This window comes from Pseudonaja textilis, chromosome 6 (assembly GCF_049901715.1).
Source record: "Pseudonaja textilis isolate UNSWEBS1 chromosome 6, rPseTex1.2, whole genome shotgun sequence".
NCBI classification, from domain to species: domain Eukaryota; kingdom Metazoa; phylum Chordata; class Lepidosauria; order Squamata; family Elapidae; genus Pseudonaja; species Pseudonaja textilis.
This window is the reverse complement of record NC_141995.1, coordinates 20,513,128-20,539,861: the sequence shown is the minus strand read 5'-3', so window position 1 is coordinate 20,539,861 and position 26,734 is coordinate 20,513,128. Positions and strand designations below refer to the sequence as shown.

Here is a 26,734-nt window from a genome sequence, read left to right as displayed (position 1 = left end):
TTTGATCTCCCAGAATTACATTTGAGGACTGTTGATGCAGTTTGGAAAGATTATTCCCATTCACATTTTGATTTCATTACTCTAAGCAGTTTACTGGCATTAGCAATCTTAGCTATTTCATTCCATATATTTTACAGGGAAATTAAAAAGACATAATACTAATTTGCTGGGACTCCCACTTTGAACATCTGTCCAACTTGAAAATTGTCCACATTCTTTTTCCTGTTTAGCCAGTTTTGTTGTCCTACCAAGTTGTTGATTAAAAAAAATATATAAAATCCACTGAGAAATAAATAAAAATACAAAATCCTGTTTACATCTACTGATTGATTGACTGTGTGTCTGTGTGTTCCTGTTTGTACTCATATAACTGTTTACCCTGCTTTTTTTTCCTCTTTAGGATCTTGGATGACACAGATGCATATAGCTGGTATTAAATCATCCTAGAAGGGTGGAATGGGTAAAATTGTGTTCTTTCATTTGGAAATAAACTAACGGAAATAATATTTGTGGACCTATGGACATGGAAAACTCTGCCCTTGGGTTTTACATTTCGTCCATTTTTGCTATGCATTTTCAATTTTAAATATATAAAATACACATTTTGGAATAATAATATTTAGAAATGCATAGCTTTAAAAGTGTTTTTGGAACTGTGTGTTTAGAACATAGTGTGTTTAGAACTGTGGATTTTAGAGCAAATGTATGCCAAGAATTTTGTGCAGACTTTTTTTTACAAATAAATATGAAAACAAGACACAGGAAACTTATGAATTAATCTATGTGAAATTGACACAAACCAGAAATAGAAAACAAACTATTCATTCCGAACAGATAATGAAAGGGTACAAATCTAGAAGAGAAAAATGATATATAAACTAAGTACATGCAAAGTGCCAAAACAGAGATTAGTTCTTTATCTGTGATCAGCTATAAAGAGTGAGTAGAAGTTTAAATCCAAAACTTCAAATGAAAATCTTTTATCTAAAGATTTTTTAAAAACACATATTGCTATAATCCAATAAAAATGATCATGTATATACAAAATTCTTTTACAAATGCCATCAGAACCTAGCTAATATTATATAGTCCTATAAAAGAATGGAAACCTGATGATTAATTTCAAACTGAAATTAAAACTTCAGGGTGTGTTTCAATAACATCACTTCTATAGAAATACTAGATTATACTAGATTCAGTTATTCCTATTTGTTAATGCTCACATCTTTATTTTCTGGTTCTTGTTTCAGATGAAAAGATTCTGCTGAACTAGTCCAAAGAGCACATGGTTAACATGATTTATTGAAGAAAGTCTAATTGGCTCAGTTCACACTATAAATCATAAGCATAGGCATAAAACCCACAGTGCCTGGATTCACACAACAGCAGCAGCAACAAGACAATCTGTCTTCATGACTCACCCTCATTTCTGAAAAACTTGTAAATGACTTTTTGAATAATGCATAACAATTAGGATTCTGATATTAAGGCTATACAAGCCAGAAAAAACATTAGATTGCAGAAAAGAATCAGTTTTTGGTCTTATTTTGAAACTTTCTAATGGTTGCCTGGCCTTTTGCAATTCCAATAGGCCAACTCAAGCAATCAAATATACCGATACAACTTCTTTGAAAAGCAATTTATACTTTTTTCCTGGGAACACTTGATGCTTGGTGCACTAATAAAGCATATGCTTATGGGCACAGCACAAATAAATCACAGAAATCTTTACATCGTGAACCTATCAAACTGAAAAATAGTTATGACTTACATTCAATCAGACACAGTAGTCCTTTTTTTTTGAGCCATCAAAGAAAAGAAGACATATGTGATAGTGCAGCAAGAAATAGTTACTTTATTAGACAATCAGACACTTACTTAATCTTTGTCTTCCTTTGTGTTTTAAGGTTTTCTTTCACCTGTGTTAAAACATCATCACTGCACAGCTGTTGACTATAGCACAGTGGCGCCCTGAGCTATTTCTGTGGTCAGCTCAAGATGACATCTGACATTGTATGACACAATTTTCATTTACTGGAGCCACATCTATCCTGAAAGTTTACATAAATATCTTCCTTTGTTACTTTAGCCTTCAAATGTGAATATTAATATATAGTGAAGCACATGCAGCATCTGAGGTAATAGTGCTATTGATAACGTTAGAGGATTTTCAGGATTAAAATTAGTTTCATCCTGCAAAACAGAAAGATGCCTGCATGATGGACCTCCATAGGTAACTACACTTATAATGGAATAAAATGCTAGTCTCTTGGGCTATAGGAAGGAGCAAAATGCTTGCAAATTTAATTAATCACTTAATATAACACAGCAATCCTGTTAGCTATATAAGATATTGTAATGATGTTACCATATATCAGCTGCAAAAATCCAGATGATCTTTAGAGGGCAGGAAAAGCTACGGAAACCCTTTTTGCCATTCAGTGGCCTATGCCACTTTTTTTCAGCCCAGATGGGATAAATTAAGATGAAATCTGCAAGTTGAAGAATCAATTCTGGAGTTCCTAATATATATCTGAAACCAGTAAAATATATAAAAAGTAACATAAACTAAAGACTCACTTGAGTCAAAGGCAGCCACTAGTGGCTATTCATATTAGTTTTAGAAATAATACAGAAGAGGTTCTCATGATATTTTCTTGATAAATATTACCCCACTTCAGCCCCACAATTCCCAGTTTAGCAGACAGCCCATGATTTCTTCGTGGTCTCTCACTGAAGTTCTAAACTGGATCCCACCCTCATCAACTTTTTAAGATGTCATTGTTGTCATCAGTGGTGAAATTCAAACATTTTTACTACCGGTTTTGTGGGCGTGGCTTGGTGGGTGTGGCATGACTTGGTGGGTGTGATTTGGTGGGCATGGCAGGGGAAAGATATTGTAAAATCTCCATTCCCTCTCCACACCACTAACCTGCTTTCCAGCTCTGTTCTCCTGTGCAGGGCAACAAAAGAAGACGCAGCCAACCAGCTGGGACTTGGGAAGCAGAGAATAGATCAGGGTGGGGCCAGTCAGAGGTGATATTTGCTGGTTCTCTGAACGACTCAAAATTTCTTCTACCAGTTCTCCAGAACTGGTCAGAACCTGTTGAATACCACTTCTGGTTGTCATTATACAAACAAGCTATAATTCAGGGGACAGTTCTAAGCTATAGAAGGAATTCAGACGATTTGGAAATGTCTGAAATATTAAATTATACTTTTTTAATATATAGAAATCATATGTACATTTCTGTGTGTTTATATTTAGTAAAGCTATTGACATTGATCAAGAACAACATTCAGGAACTGATCTCATTTTAAATGTCTGACATTTGTCCTTGCAGGTGAAGGATCCAGAAAATAATAGCATGATTTATTCCTGATGATATTACCTAGTTGGATGATAAGATGTCTGTAAGTAAACAATCAACAGACAGTATGAAGAATTCAAGACTTCATCACTAAGCTACATATACTCTCTTCTAATTGCATGATTTGAAGGGAGAAAATCCCAATTAGGACAATTCAATTCAGACAACTTGCTGAGTTAGGACCAGGAGACAATGACAAAGGCTTTGTCATTGGTAATGTTCATGTGATTTAAAAGCTCATGTCAAAACTCCAAATGTTCTAGTCTTTTTTGAAAATGGTACATAAAACTCCAAACATAACTTTAAACAAATAATCTGATTTATAGCCTAGCCAGAATAGACATTTTTCAGTTGTAATGTTTTTATAAAACTCTTCCTCTTGGACTCAAGTATGATAACCAACCAGTGTAAGTATTGAAACACTTTAAAAAGTAATTAGCTATTTGATATACTTGACAGACACAAGATGTATGCAAGACTAGAAAGAAAGACTGCAAATATAGATATTCCTGATTTTATTATTGTCCAACATTTTAATTAATTTCTTATTCTATCTGCATAGTTAGAGTTTAAAGAGTTCCTAAAACGATATAATAATAACAGGTCCATAATGTTATTTCAACTAATCAGTAGCTCTGCAGGGTGCTGAAAATTACACAGTACTTCTTAGATGTGCTCAAACCACCTAAGAGGAATTACTTTTGCTGTAGCTGGCCTTAATTTCCCCATTATTGACAGAGTGAACAGAGGTATAACAAAAAGATATGTTACTTGACTTGATGGGACTCAGCTAATGTATTTCTCAGAAGAATTATTTTTGTGGTATTTGCTGTATGCTTGAGATGGTACAAAAAAGATATCAAGTCTTATGAATGAAATGTGCATATATTCTTCTGATTAAAGCTAAAGATCAGATCTATTATCTGGTGTTAGAAAATAGAAAATAGAACTACACTTATCTATTCATTTCTAATATTCTAATTTCTAATATTATGTACGAGGGCTATCCAAAAAATAGATTACGTTTTCATCTGTAGCAAGAAGGGGCGGAGCTAGCGCAGCCATCTTTGGTCTGTGTATCCGCTGCTCAGTTTGCATCTAGTTGTGCTAGTGGGAGGTTTGTATTGTTGCCCATTATTTCACAGCAAACGTTTGAAATGTGTGCTGCAATTGAAAATCCTGCGAGTTGTGAGGTACGATCAGTGATAAGGTTCTTGTTGGCAGAAAAGCATAAACCGATTGAAATTTTAATTGAAAAATTGAAAAACTAAGAAAAGCAATTCAGAACAAGCGTAGAGGAAAGTTAAGCTCAAAAATTCTGTTTTTGCATGACAATGCCCGACCACACACAGCAAATCACACTCAAGAAGTCCTGAATGCTTTCAAGTGGGAGATTTTTCCTCATCCACCCTACAGCCCCGATCTTGCACCAAGCGACTACCACTTGTTTCTGAGGATGAAGACCTGGTTTGGAACAAAATTTTTGAGCTTAACTTTCCTCTACAGTTGTTCTGAATTGCTTTTCTTAGTTTTTCAATTTTTCAATTAAAATTTCAGTCGGGATTTTCTCTCAAAGCATTGTTTCTTAACATAGAGAAAGAACATTTTCTGCATGTTGGTCAGATAATTGCAAAATTCCATAATGCACAATTATTAGTTGTAGTAGCATTGACTATTGCCATGATAGTAATATTACTACATGATAGTAATATTATTTATTATCACAGTAATCGATAATACTATTGATAATCACAATAATATGTATGGTGATTATGAAGACCAATATTATGTATTTTGTTCCAATGGTAGCTACAAAAACCAATGAATAGGAAAGAACAAGGAGGTTCAGGAACTGGGTCACTTTAGCAATAATTTTCCATTAACAATATCAACTGATTCTGTGTATAGTCCAAAATTACATCTTGAGACCGGAGTATCTGCAATATCTGCTTAATTTTGGTTTTTTTTACTTTTTCTCTACCAACCCTTTTTTGTAACAATTTACCTGTTTAAGATTTCTAGAGAATGATAAAAATCTTGCCTATCCTTTTTACCCATACAATGAAAGGCATAATCTTTTGGTGTATTGAGTCTGTTTCAGTCCAGTAGATTAATGTTTGTAGAGATTTAGTAGTTTGGCATCCTACTGTCCAAGTGCTATTAAGTGAATTAAGAAAAAGATTGACCCCCCTTGTGCTTCAGTATAAAGGGCTCACATGAATTTGAGTATTTCAATCATTTTATATCATTTAAACAGAAAAGAGGAAAGGGGGAAAGAAAGAAAAGAACTTTGAAGCTACAGACAATTTACTAGATAACAAATTGATATCTGATGGACTGCTGACAGTCTCATTGTCAAGAGACTGCTGTTATAGTATCAGCCTGTGACTTTAAAACTTCACTAGGGAAAAAATTACAGCTTGGCAGGCTGCAGCAGGACCTAGCCTTAGGCACAACCTGCCAATAACCAAGTCCCTGAGAAAACTGATTTGTGGCTTCTGATCACCTACTTCTAAGAGCCTTTGCTATTGACTAATTTTTGTTCATCTGGATGTAGATCTATCTTGGCTAACAAGAAAGCACTCAAGGTCTTCATTTAGCTATTGAACAGATTCTCTTGGGATGTGTGTGCAGCTGTCTTTACCTTTTTTCCAATCGACACATCAAAAGCTCTGGAATATATTTTCATTTTCAAAAATGCGGATGGCAAGCAAGATAAACTTGCCAAACTCATCTCACAAAGTAGTGAATCATTATAGCTCCTTTCCAGATGTAGCAAATAAATCATTTCTGGCCATGCAGATTACACACATATTTTAAAAAAAAAACACTTTAGATAGGGAAATCATTCTGCTACAAGTACATATTATTCTGAACCAAAGAAAAAAGCCACTAATGTGAGATGCTTGCTGCATAATGTTTAAATGTATACTATAACAACATTGATTTCAAAGAAATATATCTGTTTATGTATTCCCATGTACATAATCAGTAACCTCAGTCACATAGCTTTCTAATTCATATGTTGGGGGAAATGGGCTCCTGCCCATTATATCTATTATGTGTATGTGTATATGTCATAGGAAAATGAAGAAGAAAAAGAACATATATGCACAAAAAGAACGCAAATGCACATCAGAATGGAATTGTACTAGTTACTACTGTTTGACTGTAAGACCAGGTTTTGTACTTTATGAAATTTAGTGACCAGTATAGTGGAGGTAATAATAACACTGATCTGAAATGATTTTAGAGAAACTGCTGTTCATATTAAAAACCTCCAAACTAATTTCACTTTTGTTGCACTAGTGCAACATTATATTAATTTAATACTTTTCCCCAGTTAAACGCATGTGGGGAAAATACTGTAAGCAAAGCAAAAGGAGTTTGCTATTTCCATATTTATGAAGTTACATTTCTTGGTTTCTGGTTTAGCCAAAACAAACTTTATATAATGAAGGTGGTAGAGGGGATTTGGAAACATTAGAAGCAGATGTGAATCCTTTCTCAGATTAGGTCCAGAACAAACGATCTCCCATTTGAAGTCTTGTGCCATTTTTAGAAATTTAACTAAGAATATCATGTTACACAAACATGCAGCCACTGGACCTTTGCATCAAAATTGTCTTGTTTCTTTGAGCTAGTCTGAAATATGTTTTAGCATATTATAATGCATGTACTTATCTAAATCCAGAATTGTTCAGCGTTTGTTGAATAGAAGAGATTTCTGATGTTTAACATTAATCACATTTATTTCAGTGTTACCTTTAATAGTATTACATCTTTTATCATTGTATTCATAGACACTGTCAATATCTCATTAAAGGAATGGCATCTCTTGCAACATGGGTTCAAGAAAATATGCATTTGAGTGCAGAGAACAGCAATTCCCAGTCCAAGCCTATCACATTTTCCAGCAAAAACTCCTGTTTTCTTGAACCATGCTGATACCATGGAATAAACTATCCCCGCAAATTGCCATTCCTTTATGGAACTGCTAATGATCCAGTAACTATCTGCACCAGATCCAACACATGTTTGGCTGTATTAGATCTGAGTCCTCTACAATCTACTTATATTTAAGATAAATCAGAATAATCTAATTTAAAAGTTGTTCAAAAAGATTATTTTAAAAAATCTACAACGGAGTCTGATTCTATTTAAAAGCCTTGGTAACAAATGGGTGGCTGCCATGAAATCAGTGTGAAAAATCATTTTTTCACATCAGAACTTTTTTGTTTTTATTTATTTATTTGGATTCTAATGCAGTACATAATAGAAAAATGGATTTTGATCATACAATAAATAATTGGGCCTGTTTTCTCTTAGTCAAATAAATGCAATCAGAATTTCCAACTATTCTTTTCAATATAATCTCATTTTAACTTTATCCTTTAGTGACATGCTGCTCTACTAGCAAGAGAGCCTGCTCAGCCCCAATTCAATGAGAAGCCCAGATTCTCTGTAGCAATTGGAATAAACTTAAAATTTACCATAGAAGGGAGTGATGTCGTGGGAAAGAGATCCAATTAAAATCTGAATATTCAGACCAGTAGACTGTCTCATGAAACAGTGAGGAATACCAGCTAATTTGTAAATTTTATAATTACATTTACTTTCCATCATGGAATTAGACTTCTTCACAAAGTCCACTTCTCTTTTATCCCTGTTATTTCAGGAATGATACCACTGCACAATGGTCAGATTTCCCATTATCTTTTGCTGTGTGGATGAAAAGGCATGAGAGTAAAAGTGAAGACACCCCCTTGTTTGATACAGAAGCAATGGTCTTACACTTTGCTTACATTACAGCCAGTTTTCAAGGTCTCTGGAAAACAAAACATTACAAACAGAGCAATTATTAATTCAATAAATCCAGCTGCTCTTGACTGCCCCTGGGCAAAGGCAAAAGTTAAAAGCAACTGCTCATTGACGACATCTGTGACATGACCAGGGTAAGGTAGCTGCTTTAGCACATCATTCACCACTTTTAAGGCTGACTGCACTCAATTTCTTAGACAATTTACACACCATTTTCAGTTCTGTACCTCAATAATTTATCACAACAATACCTCAAGCATACAGATTGGGGAATGGAGTGGGCAGGGGGAGAAATGAAAGCAATTTACAGTACCAAGATGAAAGAAGTTAGACCCAGAGAGAAGATCTACTATGTAAATCATACCCACAACTTCAAGGAATGTTGACATAATATTCTGGAATTAATTTTTCCAGCATTCCTACACAGGTCACACAAAGGTAAATCTAGTGTCTCGGATTCCCCCACTTTTCTTTCCAGACCCTATATCTGGAGGGGTTTATTTTAATCAATATATTTAAGAGGAAATTGATTCTGCCAACCTCTGTTTCTTGGATGGACAATAGAAACTTTATGTACAAATCATTCTATTAAGACTAACAGCAAATAGAAAGTCAACATTATTGAGTAGATGTTATCTTGTAAAATATTTGGGTAGGTTTCAGTGTGATACAGTGTGATACAAAAATGCAGCCAGCAGAAACATTTAAGAGACTATATAACAATGGACTTATTTTTTTAAAATCGTCCCCTGAAATTCAAGTGATAATTGGTATTTCAACAATTACAAATATCAGAAGGCACCACAATGGTCAAGAAAATAGAAATTTACTCGGCAACTATTCTTCTATTTTTTTTTCCTGTTTATCTTGATTTGACGCAGATATATACATAAACTTGCAGTTTAGCTGGATCCATTTGGCTTCCAAAAGTAGCTCTAAGTTGCCAAAATCAAATGAGACAAGTACATATTTTCACGAACTAATATAGTTGTAGAAATGGAGAATTGAATAGGTATTTCTGGAAGACATATACCAGATATGAGCTGATTTAAATTATTTTAGAAAAAAAATGCCCCACAGGCTGCATTTCCCAGGTGTTTCACAACTACTTTTCATAGATATTACATGAAGTGGTTAAAATAAATGGGTTAAGAATGTAGATAATAGATTAACTACAATATTGAACCTGGGACAAAATTTGTAACATCAGGACTGGTGTAATTTGCTCTGGATTCAAAAAGAATTTTTTGCTGATCCGATTTGTCTAAGATATAAAACAAGTTTTGTTAAAGTAGAATTGTACTCGTCCCATTGTTTAGTGTGGTAAAAACACAAATGGTTATAACATGGTTGTTTTGTATCAAAATGGATGCCATTGGGAAATAAGTCCTAAGTGGGATAAAGTCTGTCCTATTTATGAAATTCTATGTAGGAATTTTCAGGCCATATTCATTTAAACAATTACTATTTTTTAAAAAAATTCCCATCATCTTGTTGATTTGCTAAATTTACACTGACAGAGATTACTGTAATGGGAACCATATAAGGGTTATACAATCCATGTTTATAAAGGAAACATGTTCATAAGGAATTATATCTTCTCAATAAGGTAAAGATGATTTTCTTATAATTACAGGGAGAATACAGGGGATAAGTTCATTAGTCTTACTCTTTTTCATTATCTATTCATGCTGAATGTGGAAACAATGGATATCCCTAGAGTAGCTGAAGATGTCCCTGAATAATTAGCGAGAGGTACAGATAAAATGAACCTAATTTGAATTGCTCCCATTTTGCCTGAGATTGTAAAATCTGGATTTGGATGATTCATATCTGAATTCAGATTTCATCTGAAGCCAGTGCATAATCTCAATTAACTATCCTTCATCCCCCCACAAATATCACGCTTATGTAATAATGGAAATAAAAGATTAAAAAACAGAGATTTCCTGATGAGACATAGATTAAAACTTGAGAAATTAAAGGATATCTAAAATATATGCTATACCATATAATTAAGAACACAACACTGCCCAGGCAATTTCATATAGACCAGTATAGCAATAAATAATCTCCCTACTAGGATAAAAGACAGGAATATCTCAAATCTAATTTTGTTGCTCTGTAGTTTTTCATATGAACTCAATTGGATAAGAGAACAATTCCTAACTTGAACACAAACCCATGCAGGACATTGGAGGTTTTAATACTACTGATTTCAATAGTTTAATGCTGTTTAAAGTTTCTAATATACTGTGTTCAAGTGTCTTTATCCTGTTCTATAATAAAATAAGAAAATGCGAAAAAGTTAACTACCAAGTATTTTGTTTCCTTAGAAAATAACTCAAGAAAGAAGGAAAATCACCCTTTACAGGCTAGTTGCTGGGGAAGATTTGTCAGCTTGTTAGGTTAAAATATTTTTTGCAAGAACCAAAAGATATTGTGCTTGGAAAATTTCAGAGATTTAACTCATGAACTCAGGACAAGCTTCTGTATTACAATAGAAGTGACATAGGGGTCATTGTTCATCTGTTTATCGAGGCTGTTTCAAGGAGAGAACAATCAAGAACCAATGAATATTTGTTAATGTTATAGGAAAATTGCTAATGACTTGAGCAGAACTTTCTTTGTAAATTCTTCTGAAACTATTGCTCCTGAACATAACAAGATTTTATTCAGAAGGATGGTATTAATAATCACTGGATTTTGCAATTACTAATTTGCTTTCATTCATTGAAACCAGGGTTTCCCTGATAGGTAAGCTATCATAGCAGAAAGATGAAGTAACATCAATTAAAATTAAATTATCCAATATGATTTAAAATCCGGATGACTTGTTATATCATTTGATAAAAAATGATACATAAGATAATGAACAATATGAATTGAATCTATATGTTACCCAAAACTGCAAGACTGCCAGCAGTTTACAAGAATAGAAAAGATATAAAAATCAAAACATCTACAGCAAAGCTCCAGACAACCATTCCATTCCAATCCCAAGACAACAATTTAGAACTTGAATAAATAATAACCTGAAACAATTAATACAATGGCTCCCATCATTCTCCAAAGACTTTTGTAAAAAGCCTAGTTTTCACTATTTTTTATCACTATAAATTATAAATGATTAGAATATTGCTTTACAGCTGCTTTCCTTAAGCATCTGCAGAGGAATTAATTATTTCTCAAATAGCTCTGCCAAAGTTTATAATTTTTAAAACCAAACGAATAAGCACAGAAATTAGATAATGAATTGTGATCTTCTAAATACTTTGTCCATATTCTTAAATTATACAAAATTTAAAAATGTACACATTGTCATTGGATATAAAGCTAATAATGACATTCAGTATCAAAATGAATTTTTTTTTCTGTTCATTAATTGAAACAGCATATCTTAATTTCATTAACAAGATGAGATCATAGTAAGATATAAAATTTTGACGCATGCATTGTCATTGAATTGTAAATGAATTCTTTAACTAAATTAACTACATTTTGCATGTATTTTAGCCATTGACCAAAGTTTGCCAGAGTAAAGTAATGTTTCTTAAAATTAAGAAACAATGAATTAGATCTATATTGTATGCCAGGAATTAAAAATGATAGATGGCAGTGTTAAATTTTCCAAACAAATGATGCTATAAATTAAGACCACTTGGAGATATTTTCTCACTATCCCAATATTCCTGGCCATTAATCTTAATTGTATAACTGCTGATAGGAAAAGACTATAACTTACTGAAAAACAACATACTTTGCAATCTGAATATCCCAGTTTCACTTTTTGGCACTTCTATTTAAAAATAAATCATGGAAGCAAATGCTAGAAGCCAATTAGAATCACTGTCAGTAAGGGAAGATGTAGATTTGATGAACAAACATTTTATCCTGCGTAGTATTCAAAAAGTAATTTTTGGCATTAAATAAATGACATAATACCATTTGTGATCCTGGAATATTTCCTACTGTTTCCAAGACTAATCCACAGCATAATCAAAGTATGAGGTCATTGCTCAACAAAGATGATTCTAGTGATGGATCTACTAAAATACGTCTGGGAAATAGTTTGTAACTTCTCTCACACACCTTATAATTCTGAATAGTATAACAATTTATGTTCCCATCCATAGAAATACCTGCAGTAATTGTTAAAGGGCTTATAGATTAGAAAGTTTTATGGATATTTACAGTGAAAAACTAACACCTGCCTCACCTGTGATCGATAGTAGAAATTTAGCTCCCTTGGTTTTCCTTTCGTAACTTGTCATTTGAAATCTATGTGATTAATTTTACAAAAGTGGCGTGCAATTTAGTATGAAATAATAAAGCATTTGTTTTTCAGGGATCAGTTTTTTGTGAACTGTTAACATTTACAAAGTGAAAAAGAATAGCATTGATGCAAGGGCATCATGACAACAATCCTCAGCTAAATTGCAAGCGGAAGCTCATGGGTCATATTCTTAAAGCTTACATATTTTTTCTTTCCCATATGGGAGTAAAGTAGAACATAACCTAAGTACAGCATGTATAAGGTATTTCTCTCACCCCCAAAGGGCAGACTGGACTAAAAGTATGCATACATCAACTAACCATGACACTTGCATGGGTCAATATTTTGTAATTGTGCTCAGATAATCTCTTTACTTTAAATGCACATAGTTACAAAAGGATTATTATTGGAGTCCTAATCACTGAATCATTGCAACTGAACCATTGGATTAAGTTTCAGGACTCCTAGGACAAATAACCTCCAATTCAGTGCCATGCATGTCCTCCATTCCCAAGAGATCTATTTTTGAATGCAGTTATAGTTTTCTTCTGCACTATAGAGTAACTTTTTTCAGGTTAGAGAAAAAAAAGTAAGAAAGATAGAAAAAAAGAGTTAGAAGTGATAGAAAGGGAAGAAAGCAGATCATCATTGGAAAGAAGAAATATAGCTTGCACTAAGGAAAGTCCGCAAATCCATTTTGCTATTGGAACAGCTCATCCTTAGTTTCTCAACCTGAAAGCATAATTTATTGTATTTATTTATTTTATTTAGTTTAGTTTGTCAAGCATGTATGAGAAAACAAGTATAAGTATGAACATAACATATAAACATACAAATATATACAAGTATAAGTATATACATAATAAACGAGTACAAATAAATGGGAACAGTAGGACAGGAACAGTAGACACGATGTTACGCTTATGCACGCTCTGTTACAGACCTCTTAGGAATGGAATGAGGTCCAGGGTAGACAGTTTAAGGTTAAAGTTTTTGAGGATGTAACAACAGAGTCAGGTAGTGAGTTCCAGGCACTGACCACTCTGCTGCTGAAGTCATATTTTCTGCAATTGAGTTTGGAGAAGTTTACTATGAGTCTGTATCTATTGCTTGCCTGTGTGTTATTGTGGTTGAAGCTGAAGTAGTCATTGACAGGTAGGACATTAAAGAAGACAATTTTGTGTACTAAGTTTAGGTCAGACCATAGGCAGAGTAGTTCAAAGTTGTCTAGGTCCAAAATTTCAAGCCTGGTGGCATAAGATATTCTATTGAGAGTTGAGGAGTGGAGTTCTCTTCTTGTGAAATACCTCTGGACTTGTTCAATTGTATTAATGTTCATTATACAGTGTGGATTCCAGGCAGATGAGCTGTATTCGAGAATTGGCCTGGCGAAGGTTTTGTATGCTCTGGTTTGCAATTCAATGTTACTGGAAAAGAAGCTTCACAAAATTAGGTTAACAACTCTTAATGCCTTTTTGGCAATGGTGTTACAGTGAGCTCTGGGACTTAAATCTTTTGAAATGAGTACTCTTAGGTCCTTGACAGAGTGAGGTTGTCTGCGAGGTCATATCCATCCAGTTTGTATTTAGTGTTCTGATTTTTGTTGCCAATGTGTAAGACAAAGCATTTGTTGGTTGAGATTTGAAGTTGCCAATTGTTCGACCATTCTGACACAAGTTGAATTAGTATAAATATTCTCTTTTCATAGTTCCATTGAAATGTCACCAAGTATGAATATACTTATACTTATACTTATTAGAACAGGTAAACTTCAAGGATGAAGAAAAGATTGTAGTCATGCTCTTTAAAAGGGGGGTGGCTATTAAGATCTGCAATTAGGGTAAGGAACAAAACCAAACAGAACATGGAATTTATTGGTGGAAATAACAAATCAATCAACTGCAAACATGGACATTAAGGAAACAATATACTGAATGAGATTAAGCTGGTAAGAAATGTAAAGCATTCTACTCAGTAGTTTTAAAGGAATAGAATTAGGAAAGAAATTATGAATTTTTATCCAAGACTAAATGCATACTTGTTTATGGTCTATTTATATCTGCAAAAATTATTTAATCTGCTATCATGACAAAATGCTTTGTTGGTGGGAAAGCCTCTAAATTGATAAAAATGAGCAATGGATTACTGAAAACAATTCTTGTGCTTGGATTCATTCAGAGCCTATACTCATCATAGAAATCCATAGTTTTAGCACTTGAAACAGAAGGCATTTCAAAAATGGAAGCCCATTCAGAAAGCTAATTAGAATTACTGTACTCACTTTGATGAAATGTGTCAAATTAACAAGGTAGTTTAAAAGGTAAATTCACATTATGAACTGCTTTTTAAAGAAAGGATTAGTATTTCTATCACTTTTATGTGTTTATGACATAGTAAGGCATAATATCTTGCTGGTTTAATTATTCCAGGAATGAGCCTCATTCTGCTATAGAACGGCATGGGATAAAGACTAAAGAAACATAAGCTAATTTTGGGTGGATGTTGAAGGAACTAGAGTTTTTTCGTGGAAGTAAGATGAGAAATAAATGAAATGAACATTTACTTTAGTTTACAATTTTCTGGGAAACTCAATTGAATTACATAGAATTTACTTGCAGGTAAAAGTGTTTTAAATTGTATTGAAAAACTGTTGGATTAGGTAAGATTTTCTGTGCTTGATCTTTTAATATCTTATTTGACATATTTAGGTTCCTGTGTTCTCATCTCTTTCAATTAACAATGACAACAAGCAAAAAAAGATTAAGATAATCCAAGAGACATTCATGTGCAAGAGGAAAGGCTTTATGCAACTAAGGTGACCACAATCTGTAATGTGACATTCACTTTTGACTCATTCACTTTTGACTCATCACTTCTGAAGCATTACAATTGCATAAATCTTTCCACTCTGCAATTAAAATATTGAGTCTCTTTCATATTGAGAGGGAGTAGGGGAAAGAAAGAGAAAGTTGAAAAGAAGTAAATGTGGCTTACAGATTAGCACAGTAAATAATAAAAATGAAAAAGTCAGGACCTAGAGCAAATCATAGGGTAATAAAACAGAACATTATTTAACAAAACCAATACGTCTATCTGATTCTCCATGCTTTGCCAAGAAGGTTGCTATCAAAAATTGCCAATGTAAATTCTTGTATGTAGCTGAAAGTTACACCAGGCCATATTTCATAGAGGACATTTCATACTATTCAATATTCCCCTTCTGTATTTTTTTTCAAATCTAACTTGCTTAACAAAGCTATATCCAGGGGTGGGATTCTACCAGTTCGCACCTATTCGCCAGACCTGGTTGTTAACATTCTAAGCAATTCGGAGAACTGGTTGTTAGAAGAAATTACTGGCCTAATTCTGTAAGGAAGGCAGGAAGAAAACTGCCTCTCCATTAACCTTTATTACATTCTTGGCAGGACTAGACTTCCTGTCTCAGGAACTTCTCTAGAGTTTTTCCCCCCTCCTTTGCTGGTACTTTGTTTGTGTGGAGTGACCATTCAAAGTTACAATGGCACTGAAAAAAGTGACTTGTGGCCATTTTTCACTCTTATGACTGTTGCAGCATCCCCAAATCATGAGAGGCCAGGCGAGGAGATGCGTGCTTCGATGTGAGTGATATTGAGTTGGCCACATCCAGACAATAACATGACCACCAAGCCATGTCCATCCAGTCACATGACCACCAAGCCACACCCACCATTTAAGCCACGCCCACAGAACTGGTTATTAAAAAATTTGAATCCCGCCCCTGGCTCTATCTGAAGATATTTTCATTTGGAGAGAGTGTTTAGTTTTGGTATATGGTTAATTTTTTCAATATCATAAGGCTAAAGGATCTACGAGAGCTGATAGATAGATAAATGATTGATAGATATACGCATAAAAAGTGGGGGAAGATGATAGGGTTTTAGCAGTGCTGGGCTTTTTTTTCATAATGGCTTTGGATTGTCTTCAATGTATCCTAGAATGATTATATTATGTAGTGGTATAGTTTACAAAAATAATGATTCCAAGAAATGTTCATAAGTAGATAGTCTTTTTGGAGTTGAGTTCTGTTTAAAGATAAAACATCTTTTAGCTGTTTGTTGATTAAGCAATGAGGTGTTTTTTGTTTAAATTTCAGGAACATAAGAATGTGCTTAATTAATAGATATGCTTTTAAAAGTAATATATAGATATGCAATCACTCTTCCAAAGGAAGAGATCACCAGGAAACAAAAAATAGCGAGTATTGTTAGAATCATAATATTTGGGCTCCAAGGTGCCTCATAGGTAGTCCAATACCCTGCTCAATGCAAGACTCTGCTGATGCCTACAGCCCTCTTGTGAACACACTGACAAAGAATAGCTACTTATAAAAATGGGTTTATAAAAATATCAGCCAAATGAAAAAAAAATTCTTGGGGTTGCACATCCCTAATGTCTTTTCCATTTGTTTAATTAATTGGGCTAAAACAACTGCAAACTATCTTGACCTTGATGGCCTTTCTTTTGGCAGATGGACACCTCAAAACTACATAAGTCTCCTGGTGAAATAACAAAATTGTTCCTCAGAGACTTTCATAGTTGGTCCAGAATTGCTATCACAACCAGTGGGGAAAAAAATCTTCCAACCTTGTCTTTAAAACTAGCCAAGATCATATACAATTACACACTAAATCACAGTGATCAGCTATGTAATTTTGTGCCTTGACTCCTTGCCGTAGCCAGGACAAGTACCTGCAGTTTTCTTGGCAACATTTTCAGAAGTGGTCTGCTATTTGGCTTCTTCCTATGGCCGAGAGATATTTGTGCCTAAGGCCGGGTTAGAATTCATAATCCCAGTTTCTATCCTGGTCCCTTATTAAACTATATATTTACATTATATAGATCAGATAGCACACCATTTCTAAACTGAATTGTAAAGGATCTGAATTGGAACGTTCCAAAACACCACAGTATTGAATTAGTAATCATTTCCACCTTTCTAATCTATATTGCTAATTTTTACTTTACTTTAAGTCTAAGGCTGGCAATTTTTTTCAATGCTAATTCAACGAGAGAGAGAGAGAGAGAGAACCTCTTTTTTATGATAGTAAAAATGAAAAGGAGAACAAAGTACTCTGGCCAGGCCTATCCTGCCTCAAATAAAAGACAAACATCTCAGACATTTGATAGATTGAACTATGACTAATTTGTACAGTTTTCCATGGTTGTCTTAGGTATTCATTTCTTTCCTAGCCATCCAGGGGTATTAAATAATCGTTCTGTCTACCTAGCAATAGGATTTTTAGCAGCAAGTTCATATTTTACTTCATACTGTTACTAGACAGCTCACATATTTAATGTAGTTTGTTTGGCAAATGTCTCAGGGAGACAAAAGTAATCAGAAGGATTAAGTTCCCTTTATTGACCCACCTTCTGTGACCCACAAAGTGGTATGCTACCAGAAGCAGTATCATTATAGTAGGCATTAAAAATAGCTAATGGATGATATTTTTTGCAGCTAAACCTAAAACATTTACACTTTTGTGTCAACATTTGTAATAGAAAAGAATGCTGCATATAAAGTTTGTGCCAGTTAATTATATGGTCAATTAATATTTAGCATTTATATTGCACTTTGGGGTATAACAATGGATAACAACAATTTTCAGAAAAATTCTTATATATGCTTTCAGTAAATCCTTACAATAATATATTTGGTGTGTTATCTCTACTCAACAGATGGAGGGAGGAAAAAAAATGAGGTTTATACACAATAATAGTAAGTTGTGCAGCTGAAAGTTCACAACTCATTCTCTTAGCCTCTATAGGACACAGTTTATTTGTTTGATAGATATATAGAGTATTCTGCCTTCCCTCCAAAAACTGAAGACATTGTATACTTTTCCCGTGATAGCTCTGTAAGATAAATTAGTTTGAGAAAGAAGGACTGATGCAAAGTTATCCAGTGAACTTCATTGGCTAAGGTGAGATGAGATCCTGAGCCTCCCCATTTTTAATTCAGCCTCTTGACCACTACATTATGCTATTTTTCAGATTTATATAAAATTTCATTTCTGGTTCTCCTAAATTAAGATTTTATGTTCTTAAAATATTTCATTTTCATCTTAACTCTGTTTTTAATTGTTGTTAGCTACCTGTTTAATGTCTTGTCACAATATTGTATGTGGCTCTTGATGCATTGGTTGTGACCAGAGGTGGTATTCAGCAGGTTCTGACCAGTACTGGAGAATTGGTAGCGGAAATTTTGGGAAGTTCAGAGAACCGGCAAATACCACCTCTGACTGGAGATTTTACAGTATCCTTCCCTGCCACATCCACCAAGCCATGCCCCCAGAACCAGTAGTAAAAAAATTTGAATCCCACCACTGGTTGTGACAGCAATTAACTGACTGACTTGTCATCCAAGCCTGAAATTGGTTAGTCTATGTTCAGCTCAGCACAACGCTTGCTGAAGAGATGTTTTAGAGGCACCAACAAGGAGGAACAGAGCACTCACCCCCACATATGCATTCTATTATGTTTCAAAAATAATTTGGACAATACTTTTCACTTGATGCTTTTCTTTAAAAAATCTATATTAGTCATACTATCAGACATAATCCACTTTAAAAAAAATCACTGGAAACATGATCTATCCAATCCAGATAGTACTGAAAATAATGTTAAACACTGGGAAATAAAACAATATATCCCTTGCCCATTTTAACTTTAACTGGGCAATGACAAATTGAACTAACTGATTCTGAATTTGTATTCTTAGTTATTGGCAATGTTCAAATCATAAAGCACATAAACAGAATAAACGTTTAACGTATAATGTCACTTTTTCAAACACGAAAATCACTGATAACTTGTATGAGAGAAGAGACTACTGTAAGTCTCTTAGATGAACCTTTGCAGATAATCTGGAAGGTATAGCTGATACTACAAGACTCGAGTGAAACAACCCTGATAGTGCAAGTCAATACCAATTTTAAGCTTGCATTGGTTACCGACAGGCTTCTGAGCCCACTTCAAAGGGCTGGTTTATTTATAAAGCAAAATAAGGAAGCAATATCATGATACATTTTGGTGCTGCCTTCCTAGAATTCATTTTTCTTGTTAGACTAGAAAAAGCCGTCTTAGAAACCATCCCCAACCCTCTTCCATGTAAGCTTTATAGTAGGGGTACCAAACTCACGGCCAGCGGGCTGGATGTGTCATGTGCTGGCCCCACCCTTGCCTGGTTTAGCAAAGGGGAAAAAGTCCCAATATGTCACATGATGCCGCCATGACACCATGAATTTGACACCTCACCTCTGTAGGGTATAAGTGGAATGACAGTCCTTCTCTGTGTTGGCCCCACACTTGCAATACATTCCTCCTAAAGTAAGCTTCCCTCCTTGCATTCTACAGGTTGCTTAAGACCATACCATTACACTGTGTCTCTGATGCATTTGATTTTGGGTGACTATTATAGTTAGATATATTTATGTTTGTTGCGTCTACTTCTTTATTTGTTTACACTGTTGCTCCTTATTGTAAATTGAGTCACCATGAAGTAGGACATTCAACAAACGTCATTAAATATATGCAAACAATATTATTTTACTGATGCTTATGACTCAGAATTGGTACAAATTGTTGTTTTTCTACAAAGCACATTTGAATTGTTATCAAACATGCCTTTTTTTATATAGAAGTTCTTGTCCATTTTCCCATAACACTGATATTAGGGCATGTTAATTCAAAACACAGATACTACTACTGTGTAGTGTAATATTACCAACACAACATATGGGGCTGGTAAAAGTTGGCTGCCTCTGAGCTGTGAGAGCCTGCAGCCGTGCAGAAGTGCTTACAGCTGCAGAGACATGGTACTAAGCATGTTTTAAGATGAGTCCCAGTTGAGCAGCATCTTATCCAACCAGAAACAACCCCACAATCCAGCTCTTTTTAACTGATCATCCTTGTATCATAACAGATTAAGGTTGCAGCTACTTTGGATTATGGTTAATCTAACCTTTATCCATTCACATCTTCACCTGAAACTTACAAGGACCAAGAGTCAATTGCCAGGGCATAATTCACAATGACACTGATCTTTCCTTCCTCACTCTAATTATCTGGATTAAGAATAACACTTTTGAGTAATTATTTTCACATTGGATAAACAGTAAGCTTTCCTGGATTTATCTGAGCTTTTTCTTAACATGAAATAGATCCAACTGGGCTTATAAGAGTATAACTGACAGCAGTGATAGCTTAATCAAGAAAAGCCTAAACAACTAAAACAATAGGAAATGTTTGTTTCACATTGTTTGGATAAGGGGAAAAAAAACAAAAAAACAAAGGCAAAATATAGTGCTGCTAAATCTGATCAAGCCAATGACAAAGAGAGAGAAAGAGAGACTAGAGAGACCAATTCAGTTAACAAAAAAAGATCAGGGAGAGTTAATAAAGATGTGAAATCACTCCATGTGTAACAAAAGAACTAATGTTCAAAAAACAAATGAAAAATGCGAGTTGTTTACAGTGATGCTCTGTAGAGTTGGTGTTTTCATTTCCATATACAGTACGTCTTCAAATCTAATAAGTAGAACAGTCCTTATTATAATCAGCTTATTAAATGCACAATTAAAGTGAATCAAACTATATGTTTATGACGTATTATCACCTCTCCTGGTGAAATAACAAAATTGTTCCTAAGAGACTTTCATAGTTGGTCCAAAATTGCTATCACAACCAGTGGAAAAAAAATCTTCCAACCTTGTCTTTGAAACTAGCCAAGATCATATACAATTACACACTAAAATCACATCACAGAACCCAATTACACTTTGGCTTTGCAGATCCACAGATAACCTCTTAAAGAGCAAACTCCCTTACTGTGTCGACCTTTGACCCCAAGCTCTTTTTCCAATCTTCAGCAGCGCTCAGTGTTTCTCTTCCAAAACAAATGACCAAAACATGGCACAGGAATGGACAGGAAAAAAGGGACTGGAAGAGCAGCAAATGTGCCAGCAACCATAATGTTCAGGTTTAACATTGTCGGTACCTTGTGTTTGATTTTTAATGAATTCCATACTCTCTTTAATTTATCCCAACAATATTTTTTCAAGAACATTTCATAAGTATTTTCCATTCAAGAATGTTTTTAATAATTTATAACCAATAATTTTGTTTGGCTTTTTGGAAAAAAGAAAAAAAAAAGTTACAATTTGATCCAACTAAATACTTTAGCAGAATATAATAATTTAACTAGACATTTAAAATTAATGTAGTCCATTCTCTCAGTAATATGGATAGACTATATAATAATACAATCTTTACTTGAAAGAAGGGTGATTCTGAATATAAGAATCCCACCCAAATAAAAGTATTTTTAAAAATTATAAATATATCTATAATTTCCACCAGTTAGGCAGTTATTTTCAACAAATTCATATAATCCTTGTGATCATATCAAAAAGAAAAACTTTATCTCTTTCATAAGAATTAAACAGTGTTTTGAAATGGAGGTAGAATTTGGCCAATTCAGGGGGGAAAACCCAATTTTATAATAATAAACCTCTTTAACTTGGCCCATAAGGATTAAAACATTCTTATTGTAACAATAAACAACAGATGAGTATTAAGAACAGCAGGATGACACAAAAGAATGCTGGGCCATAATGCCAGGAGGATGCTAGCTCAAGAAAGGGCTCTCTAATTCAGAAATGTAGAAATATAGATAGAAAGAACTACAGAAATATATTTTTCTAGGCGTCCTGATGTCAGATTCTTTAGATTTTATGCTCTCATGTTATTACTTTCAGTTAAGTTTGGGAAAGGCAAGCACACCAGATGTATTTAAGGGGAGCAAGATAGCCTCAGTTTCTGAAATACTCAGACTGAAACTGCTTTTGTGACTGAATACTGGATATCATATCACATGAATGCAGGTAGTTCTCACTTAGCAACCAAAATTGGGATTGGTAAGTCCAGCACTAAATACTATGGTCACTAAGTGGGGAATTACATAACCATGGCAAGCTTGGCATCAAATTTCTTCTTTGGTCATTAAGCAAAATATCATGTAGCCAGGATTTACAATTTTAGTTATGTCTTCTTTATTAACTTTGCTTGTTACAAGATAGTTGTAAATGCTTTGGTATAGTAATCATGAAACCGCAGATTTTGCACCTATTGCAAGATGCCCAAATAGGGATCATGTGACTATGGAACACTGCACTGATCATACATGCACACCATCTGTAAAGTGCCACATGGAAATCATGTGACTGTAAAATACGTGACAGTTGTAAATTGAGGTTGCATAAATTCAAACAGACACTATGTGAGACAGATGGTAAGTGAGGACTACTGTATGACTCTGCAAAGAAAAAGAGATACTTCATCAATACAAAAAATGGTAATAAAAACTCATATTTGTATAATTATTTCAGTATTTGTAACATATATCCACTATACTAGGGATCTCCAGCTTTGACAACTTTAAGACTTGTGGACTGCAACTCTCAAATCTGAGAGGTGAAATCCACAAGTCTTAAAGTTGCCAAAGTTGGAGACCCCTGGCACTATACAGTATGTTATATAACAAACACACATACACACACAATAAACCAAGTATCATAATGCAAACCTTACATTAAAAATATATATTTGTGAGTGAAAAACATTTTTTCTTTTTCTTTTCTTTTTTCCTCACAGAGCCTGTGTTGGAGAGTATCCCTGTTGCTACATAAATTATCAACAAGATGACTCGGCAGACCTCCTGTCATTTGTAGAAGATGCACAAAATAACTTTGTTAACAGCAGCATGGGGATATATAGAATGAGTAATGGAAGGGATTTCCAACTTCCTGCTGGAAGGAGTAGTTCAGTGGGGGCATTCATTTTTTTTTTACTACCAGTTCTGTGGGCGTGGCATGGCTTGGTGGGTGTGGCATGGCTTGGTGGGCGTGGCAGGGGAAGGATACTGTAAAATTCCCATTTCCCTCCCCATCCCCCTAACTTGCTTTCCAGCTCCGTTCTCCTGTGCAGGACAACAAAAGAAGATCCAGCCGATCAGCTGAGACTCTGGAGGCAGAGAATAGATGGGGGCGGGTCCAGTCTTTGCCAGTTCTCTGAACTACTCATAATTTCCACTACCGGTTCTCCAGAATCTGTCAGAACCTGCTGAATACCACCTCTGGAGTAGTTGCAGACTCCCCCCTTACAACTTTTAGACAGATCTTTCTTTAAAATGAGTCTTAAATCTTGAAGAAGTTCAAACCAAATTGGTTCAGCTTTTACTCTGGCATCACAAACTCATAATGAATAACATCTCCTTCAGATGTGGAATCTACAGGAATTCAAATCAATGATGATTCACCTAGGTTTACTGTAACATAGCTTCTAAAAGAACTTCCTTATACTACAAAAATCTACTTTAGTTGGGTTTATTTATTTATTTTAGAAAACTTATATTGCTGCCTACTCATTCATGGCAACTCAGGGTGGCTTACACAAATATAAAAACATCATATAAAAATAATAAAAGAAAATAATAAAATAATAAAAAATAATAAAATAATAGCCTCCCACTCACCCCCATCCTGGCCACAACACATATTAATGTAAGCCATTTAATGGGCTCCATCCCACTCTGGGTTCCCCAGGCCCACTTAAGTTGTGGGTGCTCCATTGCTGGACGTTTTCAAGAATATACTGTACAAACATTTGACCAGGATAGTATAGTGTCTCCTGCTTTGAGCAGGGGGTTGGACTAAAAGACCTTCAAGGTCTCTTCCAGCCCAATGATTCTATGTTCTACAGCTGAATCTTTCCATTTTCATTACCTATTTTAATTTCTACCTCTCACTGGAATATTCTGCAGTAGTATCTTCAAGTATAGCCTTTCTTCTTCAGTTTTTTCATGAAGTTAATTAGAAGATGTCTATATTTAAGAAAGAAAGAAAAATCTTAATAACAGAATTTGTTTTTCATGACTGACAAAATAAAACAAATTTAAATTGCTATTTTCTTTAAAGACATAACAGGAAACTCCAGTATATTTCAGCTATGAGGAATCATTGAAACAAAATAATTTGCTCTTGAATTTGTATTACAGGAAAAGAATAATGTCATGCTTGCTTTTAAAACATTTTTCTAATAACATTGCTCACTCTTGGCACTTATATTTTATTATACTATTGGTATATTGTATCAACAACATCTAGTCTCTGCATCAGAAAATTATAAAATCATGGTCTTGTTTCAGTTATTAGGAATTTTAATTTGAAAAATAATCTTCCTCCTGGATTCTTAAGAAGTTGCTGTTATCGTGAAAGTAAATTTTGATATCAAGACATTCATGACCACCTGCTATTTCTATAAAAGTCAAAACCATATGTCTTCCTCTTTGAAGTTCAGTTTTGTGTTGATGATTACCCTCACAAAACAATGTTTTTAAATCAACACTAACCTTTCCTAAACTACAGATGCAACAGAAACTTGCAAGAAATAAAGTTCACCTAATAAAATAATAAAAATAACAAATTTGTGATGCTTGTTTAACAAATTTGAGTGGAATACGTGTGCACACACACACACACACACACACACACACATATAAACACATATGCAATCTGTTTGTGAAAAAATACAAATACATGTGCACACCCATGTTCATATGTGCGTGCACACGCACACACACAATCAGAGCAATTTCTGGTTCAGATTATCAACTCCATTTTTTACTTGCCTAAAATGGCTCATGTTACAGAAGAGCCATTGTTTATTACTTTTCAAATGGATGTCACAGTGTTCAAATTAATAATTATGATTAATATGTTCTCATTCATGCATTTTATATAGTAGACAACTGAAGTTTTATGTGTAATATAAATAAATGTTATTGAGTGTTGGAAAGCCACATTCTACTTTATGTCAAATGAAGTCATCACTGTTAAAAGGTGCACGTTAAATCATACTACTGCTCTTGCCAGAAAGTATTTATAAAAGTTTCTCTTAGTTTTGAGGAACTCAGGAATATAGGTGAGTAAGCTTCATAGACATAACTTTTGTTCTTGAAAGGATTTTATTCATTTTTAATGTTCTATTTTAATTTTAAGGAAGGAAAACCTAGACAAAATGTAAGTCATATGGCATACACAGTATTAAAAAATATATCCAAAACTCTATGTCGGGATTCTAACTAACACACCCATAGCAAACTGAAGCTCCAAAATGGCCACAGCCAGGTCAGCTTCAGGGTTGACACCAGAGTTGGTATTCATCAGGTTCTGACCAGTTCTGGAGAACTGGTAGTGGAAATTTTGAGTAGTTGGGAGACCCAGCAAATACCACCTCTGACTGGAGTTTTTACAGTATCCTTCCCCTGCCATGCCCACCAAGCCACACCCACAGAACAGGTAGTAAGAAATTTGAATCCCACCACTGGTTGGCACTTTCCTTTCTTGGGGATTTAAGTTCATTTTAATGGAACAGTAGATTTCAACAATCACCTTCTGCCTCTTAAGATCACAAGGGAAAGAATATTGAATATTTTAACATTTATCTTATATCTCCATCGCTCTGAAGATCTGAAATCTATTATTGCTGCTGCTAATAATAATATAATATCATAAAATAAAGCAATAAAAATAGTTTAAAACAGATTGAAATCCAGAAACTATAGAGGTTCATCATAAATGTTGATGACTTTAATGGAACAAATGCATGTACAAGATGCAATATAAAGTTATTGAGGAAGTTGAGATAACACCACACCCACCTCTTCAAGATTTGCAAATACCATTTATCATGTAACCACTTTACAATTCTTATATTATCAATCCTAAAATGGTTTTTATTTTTTTTAAATTTCAGTATCAATTGCATGGATTTATGGACTATCAATGTAAACCCACTATTAACGTGATTGCTTTTAACCCAGGAATTAGTCTTGTAGAATTTACTACTTATTTTTGTGTTTTTTATCTTTCTCACCTCTCATTACACTCAATTCTTATATGTTTTTGTGTTCTATCAGTTTGAAGTTAGTTTCTGTTGTTGGATTTAACTGTTAACTTTTTTTATAGTAGATGGATGATAGGTTAAATTGCTTGGGTAAATAAAGTTATAGAAGCTTATGTATTGTAGACCTGTTTGTGGGTGGGGTGTACAAATTCTAATGTTGTAATATATTTATCAGTATTCAACTAGGGTAGTACAATATATGTGTTTTTTTATGCACTTATTTTTTTATCCTGTTTAGTTTTTTCTTGGTTGTTTTTTCAAATTT

General features: G+C 34.1%; 2 long non-coding RNA genes across 5 annotated transcripts in view; both read left to right on the top strand.

Moving 5' to 3' along the window:
* LOC148125410 (uncharacterized) overlaps nucleotides 1-26,734 on the top strand; it is a 108,543-nt gene that overhangs the window by 39,941 nt on the left and 41,868 nt on the right. The gene's annotated exons all lie outside the window — the stretch shown is intronic.
* On the top strand, nucleotides 933-26,695 carry LOC148125411 (uncharacterized). Of its 2 annotated transcripts, XR_015744079.1 has the most exons (4): nucleotides 933-1,440; nucleotides 1,908-2,013; nucleotides 3,345-3,414; nucleotides 23,158-26,695. It is a non-coding gene; the product is annotated as an uncharacterized LOC148125411 (long non-coding RNA). The 2 variants fall into 2 exon arrangements; XR_015744078.1 differs by having other exon boundaries at nucleotides 933-2,013.